The sequence below is a fragment of the Tiliqua scincoides genome, chromosome 4, assembly GCF_035046505.1.
Source record: "Tiliqua scincoides isolate rTilSci1 chromosome 4, rTilSci1.hap2, whole genome shotgun sequence".
NCBI lineage: Eukaryota > Metazoa > Chordata > Lepidosauria > Squamata > Scincidae > Tiliqua > Tiliqua scincoides.
This window is the reverse complement of record NC_089824.1, coordinates 121,659,684-121,686,991: the sequence shown is the minus strand read 5'-3', so window position 1 is coordinate 121,686,991 and position 27,308 is coordinate 121,659,684.

Sequence of the window (27,308 nt, the reverse complement as noted above, 5' to 3'; positions counted from 1 at the left end):
TGGACAAGTTTCTGGAGGAAAAATCTATTATGGGTTACAGGCCATGATGTGTATGTGCAACCTCCTGATTTTAGAAATGGGCTATGTCAGAATGCCAGATGCAAGGAAGAGCACCAGGATGAGGTCTCTTGTTATCTGGTGTGCTCCCTGGGGCATTTGGTGGGCCGCTGTGAGATACAGGAAGCTGGACTAGATGGGCCTATGGCCTGATCCAGTGGGACTGTTCTAATGTTCTTATGTCCCTTTGCTCAATGATTTAACAACAGCCTTACTGACCTTTGTAATGCAGGACAGAGGTGGCAGGAAGCAGACAATCAATCAATCAATCTCCAGATGCTTAGAAAGGCTTCACTCCTAGGCAGCAACCCCTCCCTTCACCCGGAGCACAGCTTGGGGAAAGAATGTAAAGAAGAGGTGGTAATCACTTCCACTTTGCAGTCTTTCACATGCTCAGGGGGAAGGGAGGGGTCACTTGCCTTAGCTTGAAGCTGACTGAAGGGAATGATTCATTGTCTGCTGGCTGTCCTCTTCCTCATTAACGAGGCTATTGTTAAATGACTTTTTTCCTTTAATAATTTAAAGGGCTCTTCTCATCGCATTGAAATAAAGCTATGGGTGAAAAATCCATGGATAATTAGGTTATACCTGTACTGCAATGAATACACGAAGTAGGGGTTTTCGTCTATAGGAGATGAGGACTGTGCTAAACCCCAGCCTGTAGAGCAGCACGAAACCTTCTTTTGTGGTGTTTAGAAACAAAACATGCCAGCCATGCAAAGAGGGACATGGAGCTGATGGAGAGTGCTTTCTCTTCTGATGCCTTCCTGAAAAAGGAATGCTGAATGCAGTTCCAGATTGAAGACTGCATTTCTTCCGTTGAACCTGATTTCAGAAAAATGGTGTGCCTCAAAACAAGCTCGGGGATCACACTGAACACTTGTTGTGTCTAAAATATGGGTTGCAATAAAATTACTGCACTGCTTTTTCATCCCATTATTGGGCCATTTATTGACAGTTATATACATTTGAATAACAGCAAGTATATTAATTAGAAAAATGCTGCTGATCTGAGGAGTATAATTTGTGGGGAAAGCTGCTAAGGGGTGCACAAGTGAGAAAAGGCTGGGCACCACTGCTCGAAGCCCACTTAGGGCTGGGCTAATAGTGATAGGGGCACAGTCCTTCCAGCAGTCCTGCCCTCCTCCTTCCAGAGCTCCACTGTTCCCACCTCCCTCCCGCCTCCCTCCCTCCCCCAGCATGCCTCCTCCCTCCACCTCCACCCCCCGCAAGCCTCCTCTCTATCTCCCCCCATGCCGCCACCTACCTCTCTGCTGCCTGGCGGTCCACGTGACCGCCGAGTGGCGGAGATCCGGTTCTGCACCGGCACTAGGGCCTGCAAATGTGCCTTATGGCACATTTTCAACAGAGTGCGCTGGTCGTGCGCTAGCGCGCACTCTTTAAGATTGGGCCCTTAGTTAGTTGCCTGTTTCCCACAAGGGCTGGGCACCACTGCTCGAAGCCCATTTAGGGCTGGGCTAATAGTGATAGGGCACAGTCCTTCCAGCAGTCCTGCCCTCCTTCCAGAGCAATGTTACCATTTCCCTAGAGCCATAGTTTAAATATTGACAGCCCAATCCTCAACTGCCCAGTGCGTGGGGTGCAGTGGCACCAAAAATGGCTGCTGCTGCTGCTGCATCCAGCACGCCCCAGGCAGCTGCAGCTGTCCCCTTCCTCTGTGTCAATTGAGTAGCCCCGCAATGGGTCTACTGGATTCTATGATGGCCCGAAGGTGGGCATAGAATGAAGAACCTCCGTGTCGGGCAGCCAGCCCGACACAGAAGCACAAGATCTGTTGGAGTGAAGCTCCACTGTTCCCACCTCCCTCCCGCCTCACTCCCTCCCCCAGCATGCCTCCTCCCTCCACCCACCCTGGCACGCCTCCTCTCTATCTCCCCCCATGCCGCCACCTACCTCTCCGCTGCCTGGTGGTCCACGTGACCGCCGAGTGGCGGAGATCCGGTTCTGCACCGGCACTAGGGCCTGCAAATGTGCCTTATGGCACATTTTCAACAGAGTGCGCTGGTCGTGCGCTAGCGCGCACTCTTTAAGATTGGGCCCTTAGTTAGTTGCCTGTTTCCCACAAGGGCCGTACAGGATAGAGGCACAGCATCCTGCAAACACTTAAGAAGAATCCAGTAAAGGAAATTTCAGGATCACACTGGGATGCTTGCAAGGTAGTCGCACCAGTGGCCCTGTGAGGAGGACAGCTTTATCAGGATTTTTGGTTTTTTGCTTTTGTTCTACAAACTTTGTGAATTTGTGCTGCAAACTTCCCTGGCCCCAAGGAGGTGGGGAGGGTGTCTGGAGTAAATGCTGTATTTATCCTTGAAGAGTGTCATCAGACAGGGCCGTTCTGTAGGGCCCAGAATGATCTTGGCCTAGAACAATCCAGCCCCTGAGCTCTTTCTGGATTTCTTTGTTAGGTTTCAAAAATGCCATTTTTCAAGTGGCTGAAACAGCTGGTCTGTGGCTGCTGCTGCTGCTGCTGCTTGCCCCGGAGACGAAGGGGACGAAGGGCGAAAGGCCCCACTTCACATGGTGAGTTCATTTGTCTTGTCCAGAGCTGGCCCACCGAAGAGCTGGCTTGAAGCAGTTGCTGCAAGTGGCAGGCTCAGGGAGGTGGTGAACTGCTGGGATGCAACCTGCCCCCCAGCTGCATGCCCCATTTCTGTACCTGCAAATCCAGAGAGCACAGAAGGACATTTCTGTGCATCGGAAACCTGTGTGGTTGTTTTTCCCCAGTTTTACTCACATTCACCCACGTGGTTTGTTTTTGTCTGACAGATTCAAGTCAAGACCTGCCACAGGAGCAAAACCAGCAGCCGGAAAGGAGGTAAGCAAGACTCTAGAGCAGTGGTTCCCATCCGCAGGAGCCTGTGGCCTGCTGAGGCCAAAAATGGAATCGGCCCGGACCACATGCAACTAGGGCCTCCCAGAGAAATTTGATCTGGGACAAAACCGGGCAAAACAGGACAGCGGGAGGGTGGCAACAGTAGGAAGAGACTTTGGAGCCCAGGTCTACCAGGCTTCTGAACGTGGAGCCCAAATCTACCTGCCCACAGTCGCTTCGCTAGGGGTGTGTGTGTGTGTGGGGGGTATGGGCCGCACCGGGTACTGCGCAAGGGGGGTGACGCGCACTGGGGGGGGTGACTCGCTAAAATCACGGTTTTAGCAGCAACCCTGTCATGCCATATACCGTTGGATGCGAAATTTCCAGCGCAATGCAAGGCAAGAAACCAGAGTGAAATAGCTCCTTTCCTTCAAGTTATGGTCAAAAACCCGGAAAGAAATAAATGCATGGAGCCCTATGGAAAGTGAAACTGAGCCATATCGCGCATTTACTCCTGGGTAGGCGTCCTTGCCTTAGTCCATCAGAAAGGGCACGCTGAGTGGACTCCAACGACACCAGAATGGTCCTGATCCAATGAATGCAGCCCCCCAAAAGCACCCAAGGAGCAGGTCCCTCCCTCCCAGCTGCAAATGTATTGAGCCCTATGGAAAGCAAACTCAGTCACATAGTCACGTTTGTTTGTGAGTAGGCAGATGTGCCTTGGTTTGTGATCAGGCCAGGCAAAGAGGAATGTGAGGACACCAGAATGGTCCCGATCCGATGGAACTGGAGCTCAACAAATGCTCCAGAAGGCAGCCTCCCCCCCCCCCCGCCCACTAAAAAGGGCCAAAAAAGAGGCTTGAACTGGTAAGGGGAATGTTTTCTATTTTGCAGCTGTAAAGCCAGGTGGGTCTTTATATGGATATGCTTGAAATAGAAGAACTTGAAACTGGGCACTTGGGAGGGCTGAAAATCTCACTGATTCTTTTTGTGGGGTGTTATTGCAGGCAGGCTACAGAGAAAATTCATGTGGTAGAACAGGACTGGCTCCCCCTTATTTAATTATTTCTTTTATTTTAATTATTGATGATTATTTATTTTAATTTGCTAGATGGTGTCACTTCTGGCCATGACATCACTTCCAATGGGTCCTGGACAGATTGTCATTCTAAAAAGTGGGTCCCTGTGCTAAAAGTTTGAGAACTGCTGCAATAAGGTATTAGTAAGCTGACATGGGGGTGTGTGTGTGTGTGACTCTACCGATGTTCAGAATCACTAAAGTCAGAGTCTGGAGGAATAATACCATCATGTTATATAGCAATCAATGCGTAATTTCATGCAGAATGCAATGAAACAAATCACATTGAAATATCGGTGTTCTATCAAAAGGTTCAGCCAAAAAACCAGTGGGGGCGGGGCGATGGTACATCACCACACCCACCACCTGGAGTGTTTCCCCGCCCACTGCATGGGGTGAAGCGCAGGCCTCCTGCACAGGGAACGCGAATCCTAGTGACGCCTAGTGAAATGAAAGGATGAAAGGTTTCTGGGCACGTGTTCTGCCCCCTTCCCCCAATCGAGCGAGTGCCTGGAAAAGTTCTGAGGGTGAATTTGTCACAGTTTGTCTTCCAGATCAGAATGGACTGACCTCCAGGCGGAGGACTTTGAGTTCCGCAAGGTCTTGGGGAAAGGGACCTTCGGCAAGGTAAATGACCGGAGGGATAACTTTGAACAGCTGTCTTTGGAAGGCAGGTGCGTCAGTATCAGGGACTAAGGTCCTGTCTTCTCTTGCAGGTCTTCCTGGCAGAACACAAACCCTCCTCGGTGCTGTACGCAGTGAAGTCTTTCCAAAAGGCAGAGATCCGCGAACAGATGTAAGAGGCAAAAGAGTCTTGGAGGGTGATGCGTATGGAATGAAAAGGAGAAAGGAGATCAGGATCAGATTTCCCTGCTGACGGTAGATGTTCCCTCTTCCTTATTTTGCAGGCTGCAAACTGAGAGGCGGATTCTGGAGTGCAGCACCCTGAACAAACACCCCTGCCTCATGTGGCTGTTTGGGTGTTTTGAGACCAACACTCAAATTGGAATGGCGCTGGAATATGCACCAGGAGGGGATCTGCAGACCTTTGCGGAAAAGAGGAATTTCAGCAAGGAGGAGTTCAAGTAAGTGTCTTCTGACCCACCCCATTCTGTGTCATGGAAAGAAGACTCCTCAGACTTCCCTTCAGCCATCCACTTCATGCAGCAACCCACCAATGGCAGATTTGAATTGAAACTGTCACCATCGGTTGCTTCAGTGAAGAAGATGGCACTCATGTGCGTGACTTACGTAGAGCAATGGCCTGAAGGGTCCACTGGGCCGGCTGGGAGTCCCTTCAGAAAAGGAGTTTGCTTATGGAAAAAAGGCGCATGAGAAAAAGAATCTAAATATCTCTTTTTCTTCCAATTCTTTGACAGATTCTGCGGAGGCTTCATCACGCTGGGGCTGGAATTCCTCCATGCAAATAAGGTCATTTACAGGTAGGGCTGAGAGGGAAATGGACAAATCTGTCTCTTCTTCTAGGAGATAAAGTTCAAGGAATCCCAGCTGAAGAGGAGGAACAGGCTTCGGGGGATGTTTATAGCAGGCTTTTGCTTCATCTTTACGGATCAGTACCAAAATACCAGGATTGAAAACATGGGGAGGCAGCCTGGCACCCAGGGCCTGGCCCCCCATTTGTACACCACTGCTGTCACGTCTTACTGAATGAGAAATTCATGGCCTAATTCTATCTGGGCTTGACGCTGGCAGATCTTGCAACCAGTGGCTCCGCAGCTCACTACTGATGGTGCAGGAGTAGGTCAACCCCTCACCAGCAGTGGCAGGCCACGAAAGCTCTGCTGGAGCAGTTAGGTCAGTGGCTGGGGTGTTTCAGGGTGGGGATTGGTCCAGGCCAGGGTGATGTGGGGGGGAGGAGGTCGGATCTCATCAGCCGACACACATGCTGGATGTTGTTCCCCCTTTCCTGACCTGCCAACAACCTCACTGAAATAATCTCACCTTGAGTGGGAAATGGGTGTATGTATTCATGTATGAAGGCTTGTGAGCCACCTTGAACTTTTGGAAAGGTGAGGTCTAAGTGTTTTAAATCCGTCAATGAATCAGGGGATCCAATCCAGCTAGCGTTTGGGGATGGGGGCGGCAGGAGTCTTTGCAGTTTCCTCAGGGGCTTCCCTTTCCTCAGACTTCCCTTTGGGACACCTTCATTTTCTTTTCATTCTGTCCGTTGTTCGGAGACCTGAAGCTGGAGAACCTCATGATTGATCGTCATGGCTATATTAAGATCACAGACTTTGGAATCTGCAAAGAAGGTAATGCCGTGATTGAGGATGACTGAGGCCATCAGCCCTTCACAGGTGCACAAAAGCAAAAAGATGGGGCTCCTGCACACAAAATGTCCGCATTTGGTAAGGGGTGGATCGAGGAGTAAAGAAGGAAAGGAAGATAACTTCAGACAAATCCGTTCAGGAAAAAACCCCTAAAAAAAAAGGAGGTTAGGGGAGGTGCTAGGAAGCGTGTGCATCGGGGGGGGGGATTGCACGACTTGCATGGCCTCAGGTGGATGGGGAAGGCCTTGTCCAAATGGGCCCCTTGTGCTCTGCAGCTCATTGTGATTGCAGTGTCCCCTTTTGCCTCCCAACATCGCAATGGGACAGTTGGTCCAATATTTGCCCCGTGTCATTGGCGCCACCTGATTCTTGCTGTGCTGTGCTTGCCCAACACCTGCACGTCCGAGCCCCTCCTCCAGTCTCCCGGTTAGTTTTTCTAACTGCTCGGGAAGAGCGGTTCATCCGAACCGACCCCTTCTACTTCCGGCTGAACTGACCCTCAGCCTCCGACTTGGAGCATTGAATTAAAAGTTATCTTTCCTTCTGTTCAAAAATCTGGTCACCACAGTTCTATGTAAGTAGGTGGCAGGATTTAAAATGATTGCATGAAGTGCTGCAAGTCTAGAGAACTCTAGCTAGCGAGCCGCAACCTTGAAGTGGCCAGAGGTCCGACAAATGCCTTTTCAGTGCTTTTGCTAGACTTCATCCCCTTGGAAGCTGTGTAGGAAATCAGGTTGTTCTGTAGTGCTATCCACATCTGTGGTGACTTCTGGAATAAAGAAGAACCTGAGCTAAACAACTTGCCCTTCGAATGACCACTCAGTAACTGTTTCCATAAGCACGTCTTCCTGGAGGAGGCCAGTGGAGCGATGAATACTTTCCGGCCCTATTCTCATCTCATTCTTTTCATCTGTAAATCAACTCTTGCAGGCATTGGCTTTGGGGAGAGAACGCGTTCCTGCCTTGGCACCCCAATCACCATGGCCCCTGAAGTCATCACTGGCAAACCATACACCTTCTGTGTGGACTGGTGGAGTTTTGGTGTTGTCCTCTTCCAGATGATATCAGGAAGGGTGAGTACAGTAGAATCATCCAGACAAGTTTAAAATGCCATGAGGAAAGCCACAGCTGACAAGCCAAGCACTTTAGTTGAGAGAAGTCAACTGGACTCGAGAGCACTGCCCCCACCCGGTGGAACAGGAGAGATAATAGATTGAAACAGGCCTATGGGATCTGATCTAGCCCAAGTGCCATTGATCGAATAGAAGAGTTGAGCATAGCCCACCAAAATCAGTGGGGCTCAACTTTCTCAGCTTCTTCATGAGCTGCAAGTGGCCTCCTGAGACAAAGTGCTAAAGTAAGCCAGTCCTGCATCTGTGCGAGTTTAGCAGCAGCAGGGAGAGGCAGCCAGGCCCAAACACTGCCCTTCCATTCCCTTGAGAAGAGGGCAGCAAACCACCCAAACAAAGCCATGCAGTCAGACAGCCAGCAGCAAGACGGCAGCTATCCGGTGTTTTGTACTGAGTGTCATAGGTGTGATACATGCCACTTGGGCAAGAGTTACGGGTGTGTTTTTGGTGCCAGGTGCTTCAGGCACTCTTTGGAACGGGTTTGCTCCCTTAAAGGCTTGGTTTCAGACTTGGAGAAGTAGAGGCAGGCAGAGAGGAAACCACGGTAAGACTTCCGGGGACATGCAGGAATTGTCCCCCCATCAGATAGGCTGTAAGGAGCAAGGAAGCTTCCTTCCGTAAATGTCAGTCTTGTCCTAATGAGGAGAATAGACAGAAACACCAGCTCTGGCCAAAGAAAGGTCAGAAAATGATATGAGAGACCAAGAAAGATTTTGAGGAATGCATGGCCAACAATATTCTGTTTCTTCCAATCTGTTAGGAGCTAGGAACCTGCCAGAGAAGTGGTTGGCCTGCTGGATAGTGAGGGATGAAAGGGGGAGATCCAAAGACTTGGAGATGGCAGAGAAATGAAATGAGTTATTTGCATCTGTCTTCACAGCAGAAGACCTCAGGCAGATACTGCTGCCCAAATGGCCCCTCCTGACTGAGGAATTAAGAGACCAATCCTCTCCAATTTTCCAGGACCGATGTAGCCACGCCAATGTGGTGTGCACTGCATCCTGTGGTGGGGAGGCAGTCACAGAGGCCTCCTCAAGGTCTGGGAACATGTTCCCTTACCCCGGGACTGCATTTTGGTTGCACTGCTGCTGGAAAGTTGGATAGGATTGGGCCCTAGTCAGACAGAGGTTAAAAGAGAGGACATGCTAGACTTAACTGACCAATGATTGAATGATCCATAAGTCACCCGGCCCAGATAGCATCCACCCAAGAGTTCTTAAGGAACTGAAGAATGAAGTTGCTGATCTCTTGACTAAAATATGCAACTTGTCCCTTAAAATGACTGCGGTGCCAAAGGATTAGAGGATAGCATACGCCATGCCAATCTTTAGGAAAGGAAGGAGAGGGCACCCAGGGAACTAGAGGTCAGTCAGCCTAACATCTTTTCCAAGTAAGATGGTGGAAGCCTCCTTAAAGAGAAAATCCTAAAATGCCTAGATGAACAAGCCTTGCTGAGGGAGAATCAGCATGGCTTCTGTAAGGGTCAATCTTGCCTCATGAACCTCTGAGAATTCTTTGGAAAGGTCAACAGGCATGTGGATGCGGGTGAACCTGTGGATATTTCAGTATCGATCTGGCGTTTGACATGGTCCCTCACCAAAGGCTACTCCGCAAACTCTACTGTCAAGGAATGAGAGGGCAGGTCCTCATATGGATGAAGAATTGGTCGAGGACCAGGAAAGAAAGAGTGGGTGTCAATGGGCTGTTTTCACAATGGGAAGAAGTGAAAAGTGGTGTGCACCAAGGATCTGTCTTGGGACCGGTGCTTTTCAACTTGTTCATCAATGACTTGGAGCAGGGCCTAGGAGTAAAGGGGGTAATTGGTACCTGCGCCCAGGGTCAAAAAGGGGGCCCAGGAACCAAAGGAGGGGGCCCAGAAATTTCCTGGCATCTGACTTTTTCCTGTCTACTCAGACTTGTTTCCCACACGGGATGTTGGGGACACTACCATGACTGGGGATGCTGGGGACACTACTGATGCCACATGGGTGGGTAGACCTGGGCTCCAAAGACTTTTCCAGCTGTCTCTATCCTCCCCCCTTGCTTTGCCCCTTCCTGCCCCTGTTCTGCCTGCCCATCATCACCCTCCCCTGCTCCGTTTCACAGTTCCCTTTTTGCAAGGGAGTCCAAAAGAAACTTTCTACCCCCGGAAAAATTCCTCTCAGAGGCCCTGACCTGGAGACAGGAATAAGCAGTGAGGTGGCCAAGTGGGTGGATGACACTGAACTATACCAGGTGCTGAAGAGCAGAAGGGATTGTGAAGAGTTCCAGAAGGATCTCTCCAAACTGGGAGAAAGGCAGTTAAATGGCAGATGTGTTTCAGTGGAAGTAAGGAAGGCAAAAATCCAAACTTCACATGTAGACTCATGTGTTCTGAGCAGTCCGTGATGCATCAGGAGATAGATCCTGGAGTGCTGGTAGACAGCTTGATGAAAGTGTTGACCCAGTGTGCGGCGGCTGTGAAGAAGGTCAATTCTATGCTAGGGAACTTTTAAAAAGGATTGAGAAGAAAACAACCCATATTATAATACCAGTGCATATATTGATGCTAAAGCCACATCTGGAGTCTTGTGTCCAGTTCTGGTCGCCACATCCCTAAAAGGACATAGTGGAACTAGAAAAGGTGCAGATGAGAGCAACCAAAATGATGACTGGGCTGGGGCACCTCCCTTCTGAGAAAAGGCTACAGCATTTGGGGCTCTTTAGTCTAGAACAGTTGTTCTCACACATTGAGCGCCGGGACCCACTTTTTAGAATAAGAATCTGTTGGGACCCACCGGAAGTGATGCCATGACTGGAAGTGACGTCATCAAGCAGGAACATTTTTAACAATCCTAGGCTGCAATCCTATCCACACTTACCCAGGAGTAAGTCCCATTGACTATCATTGTTCAAAGAACATACAGAGTAGTTTGTTCAAAGTACAGATCTGTAACGTTTCCCCAAATGCAGTCACATCCCATGGTAGCATCAAGTCTAATTTATTAAAAATGAAATGAATGGGGACCCACCTGAAATTGGCTCATGACCCACCTAGTGGGTCCTGACCCACAGTTTGAGAAACACTGGTCTAGAAAAAGGGTGCCCGGTGGGAACATGATAGAGATCTACAAAATGATTCAGGGGATGGATAGAGTGAATTGCGGGGTGTTCTTTTCCCTCTACCAGGGGACATCCACTCAAATGGAGTGTTGGGAGAGTTAGAACAGACAAATGAAAATATTTCTTTACCCAGAATGGAATTGGTCTATGGAACTCTTGGCCACAGGATTTGGTGATGGTGTTTGGCCTAGATGCCTTTCAAAGAAATTTTACAGAGTTCTGGAAGAAAAGTCAATCACAAGTTGCACGCCATGATGAGTCCCAGGTTCCTAGACGCGACGGTTAGGTGCAACCTCCTGGTTTCAGAAACAGGCTCCTTCCAAATGTCAGGCGCAAGGGAGTGGCAGCCACAAGATGGAGGTATTTTCTGATCTTGTGTGCTCCCCAACAGCCCAATCCTAACTTGTGCTGGAACAGGCAGGCCAGCGGGCCTGCACTGTCTCCAGCGCAAGTTTGGGGCCGAAAGCAGTGCGGCTCGAGGCAAAGGAAATGGCTTCCCCTTACCCCATGCCGTGCTGCAGCGGCCCCAATGGGTCACCACCTCCGGAGGTGGCGCAGATCCAGGCAGAATGGAGCAGCCACAGGCTTTTCCAGACCGCCCAGGAACAGGGGTCAGCTCCTCCTCCTCCCCGCCCTCCCCACACTCCTCCAGAACTCTGTCAGCCGAGCTTGGCCGTTGCCACTCACCCATCCTTCAGGGCCCATGGCGGTGCAAGGGGGGCAGCACATGTCCGTGTGCCGGCCTAACTCCCTTCCGAGCGGACTCATCTTAGCAGGGCTCTTCTAACGTTCTTTGGCCAGTAGGATCAGAAGTCAGTGACCACCCATGACTGACCCTTCTCCTTTCTTCCTCTTCCTTGTTAGGACCCTTTTGATGGAATAACTTGCCAACAGTTGATGCTCAACATAGTGGCGGCTGAAGTTGTCTACCCGGTACACCTGACTTTAGAAGAAGTGTCCCTTTTGGCTGGGGTGAGATGATATGGAATTCAATTCTTTGTGCCTTTCAGTGGTGGACCAAGGGCAGGCTAAGGTTCATGTTCACGCTCCATCTCTAAGGAGAAATACACCATGGTGTAGGTTTCCGTTTGGGGGGACAACCTTGCCTGAGGACTGTGTGAAGCACTGCCTGCCTCTCTGGTCTTCTCCAAACCAGTCTCCTGTCAAGCAAGAGACGCTGAAAAATGTTCTGGTTTGCTTTTGAAATCCTTGCCAGGGGACCTCCGTGAAGAAACAGATGCCTTCAGAAAAACTGCCAGACGTTTTCATATCCCAGAAACAGAAGTGGTGCATTTGTGCATCCCTGCTAAATGGAGCTGCAGGGTTTTGGGTGGTACATTCCAAGGGGCTGATGTCTAGATCCCTATCTAAGGCTGCAATCCTATACACACTTTCCTGGTAGTAAGCCCCACTGAAAACAGTGGCACTGATTTCTGAGTAGACCTGCAGAGGCTTGTGCTGTAAATCGTACTCAGAAGCTGACCTCACCAAAGGAAAACGAAGATTTTGAGCACACAGCTCTAGGTGTAGCAAGAGCATGGCCTCAGGGGAAGTCACCTTGATCTCGGAATCCCCTGTCTTGTAGGGTTTTTGTAGAGATACATTGAGCTAGCTGCTGCTAAGGGCTGAGGACAGACCCAGCTAATTGTCCTGAGAGATCACCCTCTCAGTAGCTGAAGACCAAAGTCTTTGGTCAAGCAAGCAAACGCCCTCTCCCTATTTTGCATTCCTATTAATAGGCATGATGGAAGCAGAAGCCTTCACTCCAAACTCCGTTCAGTCCGGGGTGCTAATCCTGAGGTGCACCTCTAATTTCAGGGTGCTGCTTCGAATCCCAACCCAAATCCGTCTGGGTGTCTCTTTTCCTGAGAGGCAGGCAGGCAGTGGGACTCATTGGAGCTGTCTTTGCAAGGTAGCCTGGAAGAGTTCACTAGCAAGTCTTTCATGAGATCACCACAGAGGTGGGAATGACCAAATGACTGAAGTCAGTCACTCGAGATAAAAAGGGAATCTGCAAGGACTTTGCTGACCTGTATTCAGGCCCTGCTTATCACCTGGTTTATCAGCTCAAGTCAATAGGCTGGGAATGAGCCTGCAACCACACAATGCAGAGCACTTTGCCAATTCTGAGTTTCCAGAAAGAACTCAGTGTGTTTGTGCACCAACAGCTTCTGGAGGTGATGAAAAGTCTTTAGGTGTCTGTGATGAAATAGCTGTACAGTTGTGATCCAATTCTGAGGGACTTCAGGTTCCAAGGGGAGCTGGTCAATCCGTGAGCCCACGCAGGTAAGAGATCACCAGGCCTGATTTTCACCTCTCTTCTGTGGCTCCTCACAAGGCCAGTCTCTGGTGGGGAGAGCCCCGGGGACCTAGACAGGGACCAAGCGTCAGCCAGGATGGAGCCTTGGGTTCTGTTGGTGTCGGTCTGTCCTCCCCCTCCAGACGCTGGGAGCTCCTGGTCCCCTAAGCTCCAGTGAGGCTGGGTTAGGACCCAGGTTCTCTGCCTAGTCTAGCAAGCCTCTTTCCATTGTTTTCCGCCTCCTTGAATCCAACCTTTTGGCTGAGAACCTCTGCCTTATTCTGGGATCCGTGGATTTGTCAGCTTCCTTGCTCTGCAGGTCTTACTGTCAGAGTGCATAGCATTCGTGGGGAGCGGTTTACCCCTCTGGGAAGCAGCTGCCTTGGGCTGGGGGCAGTGGCCTAGATCTACCAAGTCTTGTCCCAGCAGGCTGCATGTTAAACCGATTGGAAGAGGGGGGATGGGAAGGGGGTGAGCATTGGGCACTAGGCCTCACTGCCCTGGATGAGCAGGTAGAAGTTCCCTCCCCCTCTTTTCATGCCAGTGCACTGAGGGATTTCAGTTCCATTCCCTGACAAAGTCTAGCCCCTGGGAGATGTAATTTTGAGAGCGGAAGAGTGGAGAGAAGGATCTTCTTTTCCCTCTGACACTATGACCAGGGATATGCACTAAAACTGAGTGTTGGGAGAGTTAGAGAAGACCAAAGAAAATATTTATTAACCCAGCGTGTGTTCTCATCCGTGGAACTCCTTGCCACAGGGTGTGGTGATGGCGTCTGGCCTAGATGGCTTTAAAAGGGGATTGGACCGAGTTCTGGAAGAAAAGTCCATCACTGGCTACGAGCCATGCTGGGTACATGCAACCTCCTGGTTTTAGAAGTAGGCTACCTCAGAATGCCAGATGCAAGGAAGTGACAACAGGGTGCAGGTATCTTGTTGTCTGCAGTGGTACAGCGAGTGAACGTGTAGCCCGGTGCAGAGCACAAAATGTTGCTCCGGAAGTGACGTCACAAGCGGAAGTGACATCAACCCAGGCTTTATAAAACGTGCAAACTTGGGGTAAACCTGCTTCCTCCCCCCAGCAGTTCACCACCCACTTGATCTGTCACCTCCCCCAGCCAGTGGCATAGCTAAGGCCTCTATCTTAGGGCATCTGGGGCATCTATCTTAAGGCATCTGGGGTCAAAGAAGATTTTGTAGCCCCCCATGACAAAATCCAATTTAAGTAAGTAAATAAACAAATAAATAGAAAAAGTGTGCCCCTTATTGGTTAGAGACACTGTGTTGGGGACGGTTATTCTCTCCCTGCTAAATTGAAGAGGAGCAGCGCTGTAAACATGGAAATGACAGCTGACTCATATTAACACCTTATTGGTTCCCTGCTGTATCATAATAGCATCTCATTGGCTCTCAGAACAATCAGTCTTAGAGGTCAGTTTTGAGTTGAGAAAATCCACTTTTTGTTTCTTAAGGCAGTTGTGTTTTCGTTTGCTGGTTAATTGGCCATAACATTTGCTAGAAAACAGTTGTTCTAATATGGTTTGTTCAATTGCATTCTGCATTAAATTACCTTTCCAATGATATATAACATGATGGTATTGTTCATACATACCAAGATTTTCACAATTTTGGCCATGAGTGTCAAGTTCAGCTTGTTGCCCAGTGAGACTGCTACCCCCTGCACCCCCTTAGCTACGTCACTGGTTGTGTGCTCCCAGAGGCAGCCGTTGGGGCACTGTGAGATACAGTAAGCTGGACTACATGGCTCTTTGGCCTGATTCAGTGGAGCTCTTATGTTTTGGCCCCAAAATGTGCTGAAGTTGCAACTTGTATTTCATGTGGCGAGGGGATGAATGAGCCAAATTACAGTGCCAGAGGCCCCCAAAGCACTGACGCCTGCCTTCTTTTTCTATGATGACATGGCTAGGCAGTCCTAAAACGGCAGTTCTGAAAAGATTCATTTTTTAAACACTAAAAAAAAAGAGTTTTTTTTTTTTGGGGGGGGGGAGCAAAGTTTTTAAGGTCCCTGCATTGATATAAATCCCAGCATGTACTGGTGGTGCATTTGCACACCATGAATGGTGTCAGCAATTTTGAAGCAATTGGGAGTGTACTCAAATATGCAAATAGAGGGGGGTTCTCTCTTCTTAACCATGTGCCAGGAACTTCATTTGTGTATCAGGGAAACACGTCCGTCCCTCTTGGTTCTTTGGTCTAAGCCAGTGATTGGGTGGGTGGTCATCTTCTCTTTGAATTGCCTTTCTGACAGTCTCCAAACTTTTCTAGCTAATGAAGAAGAACCCCACCCAACGCCTGGGCAGCCAAGGGGACGCCGGAGAAATAAAAGAACAACTTTTCTTCCGGGTATGTGCTGGTTTCTGAAGAAAGCAGTCTTTCCCTTGCCACTGAAGAGCTCCAAGAGCCCTGGAAATATTCTGGTGCAAAAACACCCTGCCTCTTTGTCTATTTCCAGGAGACAGTGTGGGAGGATATATTGTCCAGGAAGATAAAAAGTCCTTTCTCCGTAGCCCTCAGTCAACACAGGGTGGATATTTGCAGTTTGCACAGGTGAGTGTTCTTCAGGCTGGAGATGGACCTAACATCCTAACATCCACTGTCATTGACTGCGGCCTGGGAGTGCAGTCGACTGAAGCCTCTGAGAAGATGCTTTATCTTGTCTTTCAGTTCAGAAAGTGACATCAGCTTCCACTTGTCATTGGGGGACAAACCAGCCCACAGCACGCCCAGCAACATGCCCATTCCTGTGGAGTCGATGCCTGACAACGACCCTGGGACGTCCATGCCAGACGGGTATGATCATGAGGTTGAGCCTCCTTATCCTGGCCTGTGGCCTGGGAGTGCAGTCGACTGAAGCCTCTGAGAAGATGTCTTTATCTTGTCTTTCAGTTCGGAAGGTGCCATCAGCTTCCACTTGCCATCGGTGGACAAACGAGCCCACAGCATGCCCAGCAACATGCCCGTTTGTGTGGAGTCGATGCCTGACAACGACCCTGGGACGTCCTTGCCGGACGGGTATGATCATGCAGGTTGAGCCTCCTTATCCTTGATTTTGCATCTGTGGAGTTGGCTCAGCCTGAAGCCTCTGGAGTCTCTTCTGAGGCCTGTGGAGGCTGTGCACAGCCTTGCCCTTGCTTCGGTGCTACACGCACAACAAATGCCATTAGCTAGTTCTTCTTTTTCCTAGGTATTGTATATCTGCCTTGAGTCCCTTTTGGTGTGGGAGAAAGGCAGGATATAAATCCTACCAATCAATCAATCAATCAATCAATCAATCAATCAATCAATCAATCAATCAATCAATCAATCAATCAATTTCTCTCATTGCAGCTTCAAACTTAGGCGATGCTCTTCCTGGCCCACCATTCTCAGGTGCCGCATACAGAATCAGCTGTCTAGGGCAGCGGTACGTATTTGTCTGTGTGTGTGTATGTGTGTGGGGTGTGTACCTGGGTGAGGGGAAGCCTGAAGGGGAGCAAGGAGCCACCATGTGGTGGTGGAGGAGCACGTGCTCTGCATGTGGACGGCTCCCTGGAACCCCCGTTAACGGGCCAACAGGGAACATAGTGTGGAACGTTCTCTGCTGTCAGATTGAAAGGGTGCTGATCTGGGTCGGAAGAAAAATGATGTGACTTTGAAGAAGGCAGTTCCTTCAGGAAGGGGGCTTGCCAGAGCAATGTAGAGCCCATGTGAGAGACTTGTAAGCCTTGGTTTGGAGGAAGCTTCCCTGTAGGTGTCGCATCTTGCGTGTCAGCCGTAAAAGGCCCCAAGAAAAGGCCTTTCTGTGATGACCACGTAGATTGCTACAGTTGGTCCTCTGCAGAAAGAGAATTCCTTGCTTGCCAGTGTGAGACTTCAACACAGTTGAAACTCCCCATTCAACGGTGCGGTTAAGGGACAAGGATACCAGCATGATCACTTCTGGTTCTGCGCAGCAAAGCAGACAGGGGGCTTCTTTGCCCCGGGGTCTTCTTGCTAAAGTGGCCATAGAGATGAATGGAATGGAAAGCTCCCGGCTCTGATGATCATGCTTTGTGACCTGTTCCCTTTGCAGTCACTTCCCTGAGCTGAAGGACAGCTCTGTCTCCTGAAAAGCTGCACCAAAGAAATACATGTAAGTCTTCTTGTGTGAGGGTGCAATCCTATCCACACTGACCTGGGAGTAAGCCCCCCTGACTGGAACGGGACTTACTTCTGAGTAGGCATGCATAGGATTGGGCTCTTCCAGTGCTAAACATCCATTTCCTCCCCATCCCCGTGGCGAGGTGTTAGCTGGACCTCGTGCCCTCAGCTTCCCTTTTTGAACTTCTTCCCCTCCTTGGCCGTGACTCAGCTGTGCTCCATGTTTCCTTCTCCCCCTCCCACTGGCTTGGGACACCACCTAGTTGCTGGCGGTGGTCTTGCAGGCTTTCCTTAGCACCGGTGGGAGTCAAAGTCATAATGGGGTGGGGCAGAGACTCATCACAGATGCTTCCCTTGCTTCCCCTGCCTTCATTCTCTTCACTGCCTTGCTGTTTCATGTTTGTCATTAGTTTGTCAGCTCTTCAGGGCCCAGCCCTAAGCTGTGCACACCGTAAAGAACATTCACCACTACTTTCAGCACACTAAGCCGGTATGAAGCCATGTGCTGGCCTAGCACTGGTTCAGGATTGCTCTCTTATTGTTTGAACTATTGGAAGCTGTCCTGGTAGACCCTGTCAAGGTGCAATGGATTAAAAAAAAAATCCAATAAAAAAGACAAAAATTCCAAAGGATACACATTGCCCTGATTTCTAAAGTGTGGATTGGACATCGTCACCATGCACCCTGACCTCAGTGGTATGACAAAAGCTTAAGATCTGAAAGCAATTGAAATACATCCATCTCGCCTTTTATTTTTGCAACACACTTAAAAACAAGCTTCTTCTGGACTGGACGACATTCCTTTCACCATTCCATGTAGCTTTCCGTTGAAGTGACTGTTTCTCTTTTGGTTTGCTTAGAATGAAGGCAGTTCCAGGAAATAGTCTTAAGTTCTGGAGCAGTTAGGTTATAAAGGCAGACATAAAAAGATACTTGGTCTGTTCACTGCTAATCTGTAGAAAGATGGTCCAGACCTTCATAGGAAGTAGTCTTATGCTGAGTCAGATTGTTGGTCCACTCAGCTAATACATTCTCTGCTCCAGCAGGCAGTGGTTCTGTTGGAATTACCCCTGGGAGTCACACCCAGGGAGACACACCCTGGGTCCCCCAGGGGTAATTCCAACAGTAAACCAACAATAACCCAGTTCTCAATGGGGAACATCCTGCCAGGGTAAATAGATTTCCAAATGGTCCTCTTCACCCGCCAAACATACCCCCAAAAGTCAGAGTTATTGCCTAACTTTGCACAAATAGATCTTGTCTTTTCTTGCAACTTTCCCAAGGTGCACACAGTGCTGAAGCTACTGAAGATGGAGCAGAATGTCTTCAATACAGTATCTCAGGAGGCCATCCAACAAGTCAACGTGGGCTGCACAGCATGAGGAGAATTCCTTCCCAGGGAGTTATCTGACTATTTGGCCAGTACCACAGGGTTGACTGAGTGTGCCGCAAGAGGCCAGCGAGATGGTTGAAGATTTACGCTGGTCAAGAGGCAAGCCCTCAGTGTTCTTGCCCATGTCTAGAGGTACAAAATGACAGAATGAATGACATCAGAGCACAATGCTATGCATATGTATGAAAGAGCAAGTCCTACTGAGTTCCTTGGGGTTTGCTCCCAACGCGGGTGTGTATAGCAGTGGTTCCTTCACACAAAGGTTGAGAACACTTCAAGGATTTGTGGGCGGGGCAGCGGTGGCACCTCAGCAATCATGGCAAAAAAGGACTTTTAAAAATAGTACCTGTGGGTAGTGCTTGCCATTTGGATGGCGCAGCTGGGTGGGGGTTGCGGCCCCCTCTGCGAACCTCTCCGCTGCTCAAAATGGCTCCCTGCTGCGATTGTGAACCTCTTCTGGGTTCGCCACTGGCACTACCCCAAGATTCTTGAAAAAACCTGTTTTCTGCTGCAGCGATGCGGTAGCTGAGATGCCTTCACTGCTGTAGCCACGCCCCTTCAGGGGGATTGCAGTAGTTCCAGTTTTGCTGAGGAGTCTCAACACCCAGGTTGGAAACCACAAGCTTAGATCGATAAACTCACACAAACTATCGGAGGGCCCGATCCTCATCTTTCCAGCACTGATCCAGTCATGCCAATGGGGCATGTGCTACATCCTGTGGTAGTGGGTAATCACAGAGGCCTCCTCAGAGTAGGGGATAGTTTGTTCCTTCACCTTGGGGCTGCATTGCCGCTGTATCAGCACTCGAACGTTGGACCGGATTGGGCCCTGAGCTGCAGAATTCAGCTGCTCGTGGTGCAGACACTATTTTTTCTTTTTCATAGGCCACAGTCTGCTTTGCCTGCAATACAGAGGCGTCCATTAATCCTTCCCTTAGTTCCGGCTCACAGTCTTCAGATTTGGAGCAGTTAGGATATCAAGTCGTAAGGAAAAACTTGCCGAGTGTGTTGATTGCGTGGTCCAGACTTTCCTAGGGAGTGGTCTTATGCTGAGTCCACTCAGCTAATACTTTCTCCTCTCCAGCAGGCAGTGGTTCTCCCACGTCAGGAGCAGGAAGAGACATTTCTCACTGAGCCTTGGCCTTCCCTATTTCAACAGAGCTTGGGGCAAAGGTTGACTTTGGAGAAGGTGGGGCTTTCAGGCTGACTTTGTTATTCGGGGTTTGCCTATCTAAGGATTCCTTCTGTGCTTCACAGATCTTCAAAGGAGAGGGCTCCAAACTGCTCCTCTTTGTCAGCTGCCAAACTTCTGCCTTCTTACTTGAGCACTGGACAGAGGCTCAACGAGACTGCGGAGCAGCTTTTCTCCAAATGCTTTGACTGCAACTATAAATGCAGTTTTTCTCTCAACTCAGTGACCAACGGAGTTGGTATGCGTTTATTAATAACAATACTAACAATAATATAGTGTTGCGAAGCAGCTGGGAATGATGTCATAATCCCGAGTGCTGAGAGGGAAGCTGTGCGGGCTTCAGTAACAGCTGCGCAGTCACCTGGACCTGAGCTAGCCAATTCACTGGTCCAGGTCTTTGTGCTGCAGGATTGGGTCTGGAACTAGGCTAGGATTTGGCAGCCCTTCTGCCCTCCCCCACCCTGTCCCAGCCTCTGCTACCCCACCTGCATTGGCAGTTCTGGTTGGCTGCTCTGGTGCACGCAGGGAGACTGGCCTTCCCACCAACGCTCCAGCAGCATGCAAGTCCATACAGTGCCTGAAGCACTTTCACCACCGCCATAAGGCAGGTAGCGCTGCCAGAACGTTAGTTCCACCAGCACTAAGAGCCCATCAGATTGGGCTGTAACTGGTTCTCATTTCTTCTTCTTCTCTGCCAGTCGGTTTGGATTTAGCAATTGTATTGGATTGTGAAGAAGTGCCAAGAAATAGCCAGAACAACTGTTCTGAAAATACACAGCTCTTTTCTCCATTTGATCTTGAATATATTGTAGGGCACAATCCTATCCAACCTTCCAGTTCCCATGCAGGTGCAGTGCAGCCCCATGAGCCTGGAGAAGGCCTCTCTGATTGCCCCCACCACCACAGGATGCAGTCCATGCCCGTTTGGCACGGCTGCAGCAGCACTGGAAAGCTGGATGGGAGTGGAGCAGGATCATTGATGAGTAGTGCCATGGGGGTTGGGTGCCTCCTACCAGTACTGCAGTTGCCTTGTCTATTGTCCAAACGCTGATGGTGTGCCTTGACAGTCTGAGTGCCTTGACAGTAGGCCGTGAAATGAAATCACTGGCTTAGAACCTGGGTACTGGTCTCATTCACTACCTGAATAGTTGCTCATTAAAAATTCTGAAGACAGTCTTTTATCTATCAGTAATGCAGAAAAACTTGGAGGTGCATACTTTGCTGTCACACGGAGAGAATCACAACATGATTGGTTGCTGTGTTGGTCCAAGATGGCCCGAAGTAAGGTCATGCCCCTTTTTAAAAGTCCAAATTGAATAGTAACAAGGTACTAAACAGCCAGCTTTGGAATCTAGAGGATTCTTCATCAGTCAAAATCAGGGATTTTCCACTGGTGTGCCGTGGCACATTGGTGTGCCATGAATGGTCTGCAGGTGTGCTGCAGAAGCTGGGGAGAGGTTAATCGATAAGTAGGGCACCCCCCTCCCCGCCACTGGCAGCATGGTGTGCCTTGTCATTTGTCAAAAAACCGATGGTGTGGCCCGAAAATGTGAGTGCCTTGTCAGTTGCTGTGAGATGAAAAAGGCTGAGAATCGGTGGCGTAGATGGTGAGCAGCAGAACCAGGAAGGAACAGCAAGAGCATGTTGCAGGTTTCCCAACAGCCTGCAGTTTGTAAAATCGAAAGGTGGCCTTTAGAAAGGTTGCAGACTTGAACCAAGCTGGGAAGGCTGTGAACAAGTTTCCCTGAACACAGGGCTGCTTCAATGTTTGACACCCACCCCAGTCGAGAAGAATGACATCTGTGCATTAACTCAGTTCAGTCTCTAGCACCCTCGAAACTCCTTGGTTCTTTCCAAGGCAGAGATCAGGAGCAAAGCAGAGCAATATTATTGGTTTTATTTTCTCACAGTACCATTCAGGGGTCACAAATGGCTGAAAGTCAAACTGGGAGCAATCCCTGGTCTTGGAGGCATCTCACCTCTTGTCCTGAGAGAAGGAAACGCTGTTGGCCAGTTGGCTTTTTTCTTTCTCTGGGTTGTTTGCTCAATTAAATTCTACTGCTTCTCAATTGTTAGGGAAAACTACAGGAGCAAGTCAGCAGCAGATAAAAGCCCGCAGGCCAAATGCAATCTCTTCTCTTGGCACAACAGTCAAGGCCAACTCTTCCAAACATTCTCTGAGCATCAACTGACCACAGAGAAGTTCACAGTTTTCAAGAATCAGAGCCAGGTTTAGATTAGCGTTTAGATGTCTAATGGGGAACATATTTCAAGTCCCTTTGACTGACATCAGGGGGATTTCAGCACTTAACTTGGACTAGATTTGGAACACATGGTTTGGAGGCCATTTTTAAAAACCTTTCACTTTAGGCCCATGATAGATCTAGTGATCAACTAACTTTGAATGGGATGAGTGATAAGTGATCTGTGTATGATAGCATTTAGGTCATTGATGGTACCCTGACAAGGAGGAGAGTGCAGTGTCCTGAATAGAAACTTCTCCTGTTTTACCCTTCCAGCCTTTTGAATGAATACCGTGACCTGTAGGAACTGCAGAGAGCAAGGCCCGAGGCCCAGCTTCACCAGTTAACTTGGAAAAAGAGCTCTGGAGCGCTGCTACGTATGACTTGGCTCGAAAGGTAGACACCCTCCCCAAAGCATGGCTCTGGCTTTGGACAGCACAAACCCTTAATGGCTGAAGATTTTCTAGCAGGTCCTAGTCCCGGTGCTCCAGGCAGCTTAGGATTGGGCTGTCAGCGTGCAAACATTTTTTTATAAATATTTACCATCTTATCCTGTGAATAGGATCAGCAAGGTAGATCAGCCTTAGAATAAGCACCCCTTCCTGAGTGCAAGATTAGGAACCATGCCTCTGCTAAGCTGGCATTTGCCACCCTGGATTTCTGTAAATACTTAACACTTAAATCTTCTGCTCCAGTTTCTGGAGCAGCACTTGTTTAATCGATGGTTTCTTTAAAATTCAATCATCTAACTGAGGACAAAAACAACTACAGACCTAACTTTTAAGATTGCATTTCATCAACTGAGATGTATTCTTGTGCATGTTTACTTGGGTACATCCCATTGAACTCCATAGAACTTCTGAATAAAAATATGTAGGGCTGGCTATAATTTTTTAAAACTTACATCTCCTTCACATAAAACTCCAGATCTCTTTTGTTCTCCCAGTCCTTCTAATCAACCTGTAACGTGCCTTTTTAGGTGACTGAAAAGAACAAGCTCATCTTGGGTCGCAAAAGGTTCGCCAGCAAAAAGGGTTGGGCCAAACTTCATCCTGCTTTTGGCATCAGAGGTAGAACTTCCCGGGAAGCCTCACTTGGGTAATGAGAGAGTGTGATGTCAAAAGTGATGAGCCAGATAATTTTTGTGTATGTTCTAGGATTCTTTGTGGTTGCCTAGCAACCTGTGGATCTCATTATTTTTCTCTTGTGATATCCATAGGATGCATCTGACCTTTCCAAACTACAAGAGTAGACCAGGAATTCCGGGAATGCTTGAGGCATATTGGCACAGAGGTGAAGGAGGTGGAAGAAACGAGCAAGGAGAGGGTGAAGAGTATTCCGGATGCTTTCGTTGGATGGCTCAATTGCTTCCATAGTCCTGTTCTGTGAGTCTTGCAGGGCGATCCTTTATTATTTATTTGAAAAAAATGTATATCCTGCCTTTCCCATGCCAAAGCATGTGTCGAAGATGGTTTACAAAGATTCATCATAAAATATCATGTATCAAAACAAGAAGTAAAACAGAATCAAAGACAAAGCATGAAAACAGTCATTTTAACCTGAAACACTCCAAGAAACAAAGAAGGCAAAGCAAAAGCAAGACCCTCCAAGAAGCAAGACACTCCAAGAAGGCAAAGCAAAGCCAAACCCATCCCTTATCGTCACGTCCTTAGGGGGAGACAGAGGAAGTCAAGCCACAGCCCAATTCCAGAGGCGCAGAGGGTGGGCATCCGCTCATCAGCCGAATGTCCAGGCAGGCCTGTGCAGGGGGTGGGAGGGCAGAAAGAAGGCGAGGAGATGGCATTTGGGGGCATAGAAGGGTGGACCAGGAGGCAAAGCGGGCCTGAGAAGGATGTGACATCGGTCACGGCAGCACAGGCCAAATCCCAGGCCCTGCAACCTTACCCAGGATGCTTGGATTTGCATCCGCTCCGAACAGCCCCATCCACTGAACTCTACCAGGGCAGCTTACAACCATTAAAACCATCAGAGCGCAATCCTCTTGCACTGGGGTAGGTGGGCACAACATGGGTAAGGGGGAAAATATCCCATGATCATGAATTGCCCCTGTTCCAGCTGGCACCTACCTTGCCACTCTGCTTGCCTGTTCCAGCACAAGTGAGGATTGGACTGTCCAGCAGATATTCCAAAAGATATTGTGGTGCAGTATTTTCTTTTTGGAGGAGTTGTAAACGATGAACAGCCAGCGAACTCTGGCACTTGGAGGGAAGAAAAGTGTGGGAGGGATACTGGAGCAACCCTGTTGGATTCCACTGGGCGCCAACCCTCATCTTCTCTGCCCCTGTTTCTTTCAGGAGTGTTGAACGGTTCCCTGCTCAGTCTGTTCCTGCCATCCTGGCTGCAAGGATCATCCCAGATGAACAGAGGTGAAATATCGCTCTGAAAAGGTTTGGGGAACGGTTTGTTTATTTTTAGCTTTGTTCCTGGCCTTTTCATCCAAATTATCCCCATGGCAGCTTCTAATAATACAAAGCAAGACAGGAAGCCTCAGTCCTCTGACCAATGACAGGGACCAGAGTTGATTGCTGCGTTGCATTGCCCTTGCCCAGTCACTGGCAGTTAAAGCAGAATTCTTTTCAGCGGGGGGGGGGGGGGGGGAGGTGGAGGGCGTGAGCTGTCTGCACTTGCAACTTTCTCTGGCCAACGGTGGGGGATTGGCCGATCTGCCCTATCCCGCGATTTTCATCCTGGAGTGTCTGAGCGCAGTCTCTCAGGGGCCCTTATTCCTGGTGAAAATCTCTTCACAGCAATGAGGCACTGTCCTGGTGGAGGAAATGATCAACCAGGGTAGGAATGCTTCCCTGTGCAGGCAAGGAAACACAACAGTTCAGGTTGTGGGTGAGGAAGCTAGAACCCCCTAAGAAAGGAAGGGATGTTTCATTGCCTTGGCCTCTACACAGGCAGTTCAACAATCAGTACTAGTCGTAGATGATCATGATGAAAGGTGTTGGTTTGGAGTGGGGCAAGAGAGGAGCATTGAATTTCCCCCACCCCTGAGCATCTAAGAATCCAACTTGGTGCCCTTTTCATCTGCACCAGGGAATCCTCAGCAATGGAAGAAGCTTCACTGCTGATCTACCCACTTGTTGGTGTTTGGAGCGCCAAGGTCTCAACTGAAGAGTAGCCTTCCTGCCGGTGAGGTTTCATGATCCCCTACCCGATGCCAGATGCGTAAGCGCGTGGATTGCTGTACCTCTTCACACAATGTCTTATTTTTGTCTTTCCATCCAGCCAGCAAAGAAGAGCCTTCCCTCAAATGGGATCGGAGCACGCACTCTTCTGACTAAGGATGCTGCTTTTTGTCCTCTGGAGACCTGAGGGCGACCTGAGCCAGCACAACTCTCATCAGCACTGCTACCAATACTCCTGCTGGCCAGGTGGCATGATGGGCACCAGATAGAGAAGGAAGAGGCTAAGGAAAGCAGTGGCTTCCTCTTTGGAACATTCAGCATCCTGCTGCAGGGCTGATTGCAGCAGGACCCAATGACAGAACGCCTTGTGGGAACTGACAAGGTAAGCACACTGAAGAGAAGGTGTGGCAAAAGAGCCGTCCATTTCACGGTGGGCTGGAGAAAGCCTCCCCAGGGAAGAGGCCCTTCAGCTGCATGTCATCCCCTTTGCTCCTCTGGGGCTCTCTGTCTTGGCAGAAAAATAGGGAGGCAGGAACACCATCATGCCAGAACTCTTGCCTTGTACCGCCTTTAGTGACATTCACCACAATCTCCAGGAACACGAAGAATATCTTGAACAGAGAAAGAGAGCTGAAGATTGAAAAAGCTAAGCTGGAAATCCCTGGACATCACGGGTTATGAGAATCTGCAAAGAGAAGGTTCACTCTCCCCTTCTAATCTTCTGATAATATCTGGGACTCTGGAGGGGGTTGGCCCCCTTTACTTACCACTGTGATCTGGATCCAAACCAGAGGGCTCTATTCTTGCCATTTCCCCACTGAAGCCAATAGAAGCTAATTTTCTCAGGACATGATGTATATGGAGGCCCTGACTGAAACTGCAACAGAAGTTAGGCTCAAACCTCCCTTGCCTTTCACTGCAACCCTTATCTGGGTTGTCCTTAGGCCACGTGGTATTATAGGGGAGAAAGACACCAATATTTTAGGGCCAATAAAATGATCAATTTATTATTATTATTATTATTATTATTATTATTATTATTATTATTATTATTATTATTATCCACATGGTATTATAGGGGACACCAATATTTTAGGGGCAATAAAATGATCAACTTGGTCATGTCTAATTGGTTCCAGATACCACGTCCCTAGTCATTGTGTCCCCAAATCCCAACTGTGCCATAGAACAAATGCAGCCCTTTCTGAGAAGTACTCACAGCCAAAAGGCATGTACAGAGGTAGCCATACCACTTGCTCATGGAACCAGCAAAACTCCTTCAAACCCAGTCTTTTTCAGCTCGTCTTCTGACAAATTCCTTTCCTCTTAGTTCCTTTCCTAAGTCAGATTTGAGAAAGGCATAAGTAACTCTTTTCTTCAATTCTCTTCTTCCCAGATGTCTTTATATATGAAGATTTTTATAAAGAAGAAGTAGTTCTGAACCAAGATCCAGAACCTCATTCCCTACCTCAGATCTGCCAGCTTGAGTAATATGAAGACTTTAAGCCTGACAACAAGCAAGTAGCCAATGACGGTTTTCTTAAACCAGGGAAGAATTGGGCGTTCCCAGGCTTGGATATGGCAAACGCAGGCATAGTAGTTCATCTGCCCAAGAAACCAACTGTGCCTCAAAAGTACCTAAAAAAAAACATGTACAAAGAACATTGAATGAACTGGAGAACATCTAGCAAGTAAGCAATGAGGATTTTCTTAAACCAGGGAAGAATTGGGCGTTCCCAGGCTTGGATATGGCAAGCTTAGCCATAGTAGTTCATCTGCCCAAGAAACCAACTGCGCCCCAAAAGTACCTAAAAAAAAAACAACCTACAAAGAACATTGAATGAACTGGAGAACATCTAGCAAGTAAGCAATGAGGATTTTCTTAAACCAGGGAAGAATTGGGCATTCCCAGGCTTGGATATGGCAAGCTTAGCCATAGTAGATCATCTGCCCAAGAAACCAAGAATTGGGTGTTCCCAAGCTAGATTATGGCAAGCTTAGGCATTGTTCTTCCTTTGCCCAAGAAACCAACTTCTCTCCAAAAGTACAAGAAAAGAAAAGAAAACCTACAAAAAACATTGAATGAACTGGAGAACATCTAGCAAGTAAGGAATGAGGATTTTCTTAAAACAGGAAGAATTGGGCATTCCCAAGCTTGGATATGGCAAGCTCAGGCATAGTTCCACCTCTGCCCAAAAACCAACTTCTCCCCATGTCCTCTCCTTCATCTCTCACTTGAAGGGCAGCCGAGGTGGGGAAAAAAAGGGAAACTATTTCATTGATGGGAAAGAAGAAATGGAATAAGATGCAGGTGGTCAATTCCAGCCTGATAGTGTAAGAAGGAAAGGAAGGAATGAAAGAGAGCTTAGTGTGCCCAAGCAGAGCCTGATAATGTCAGA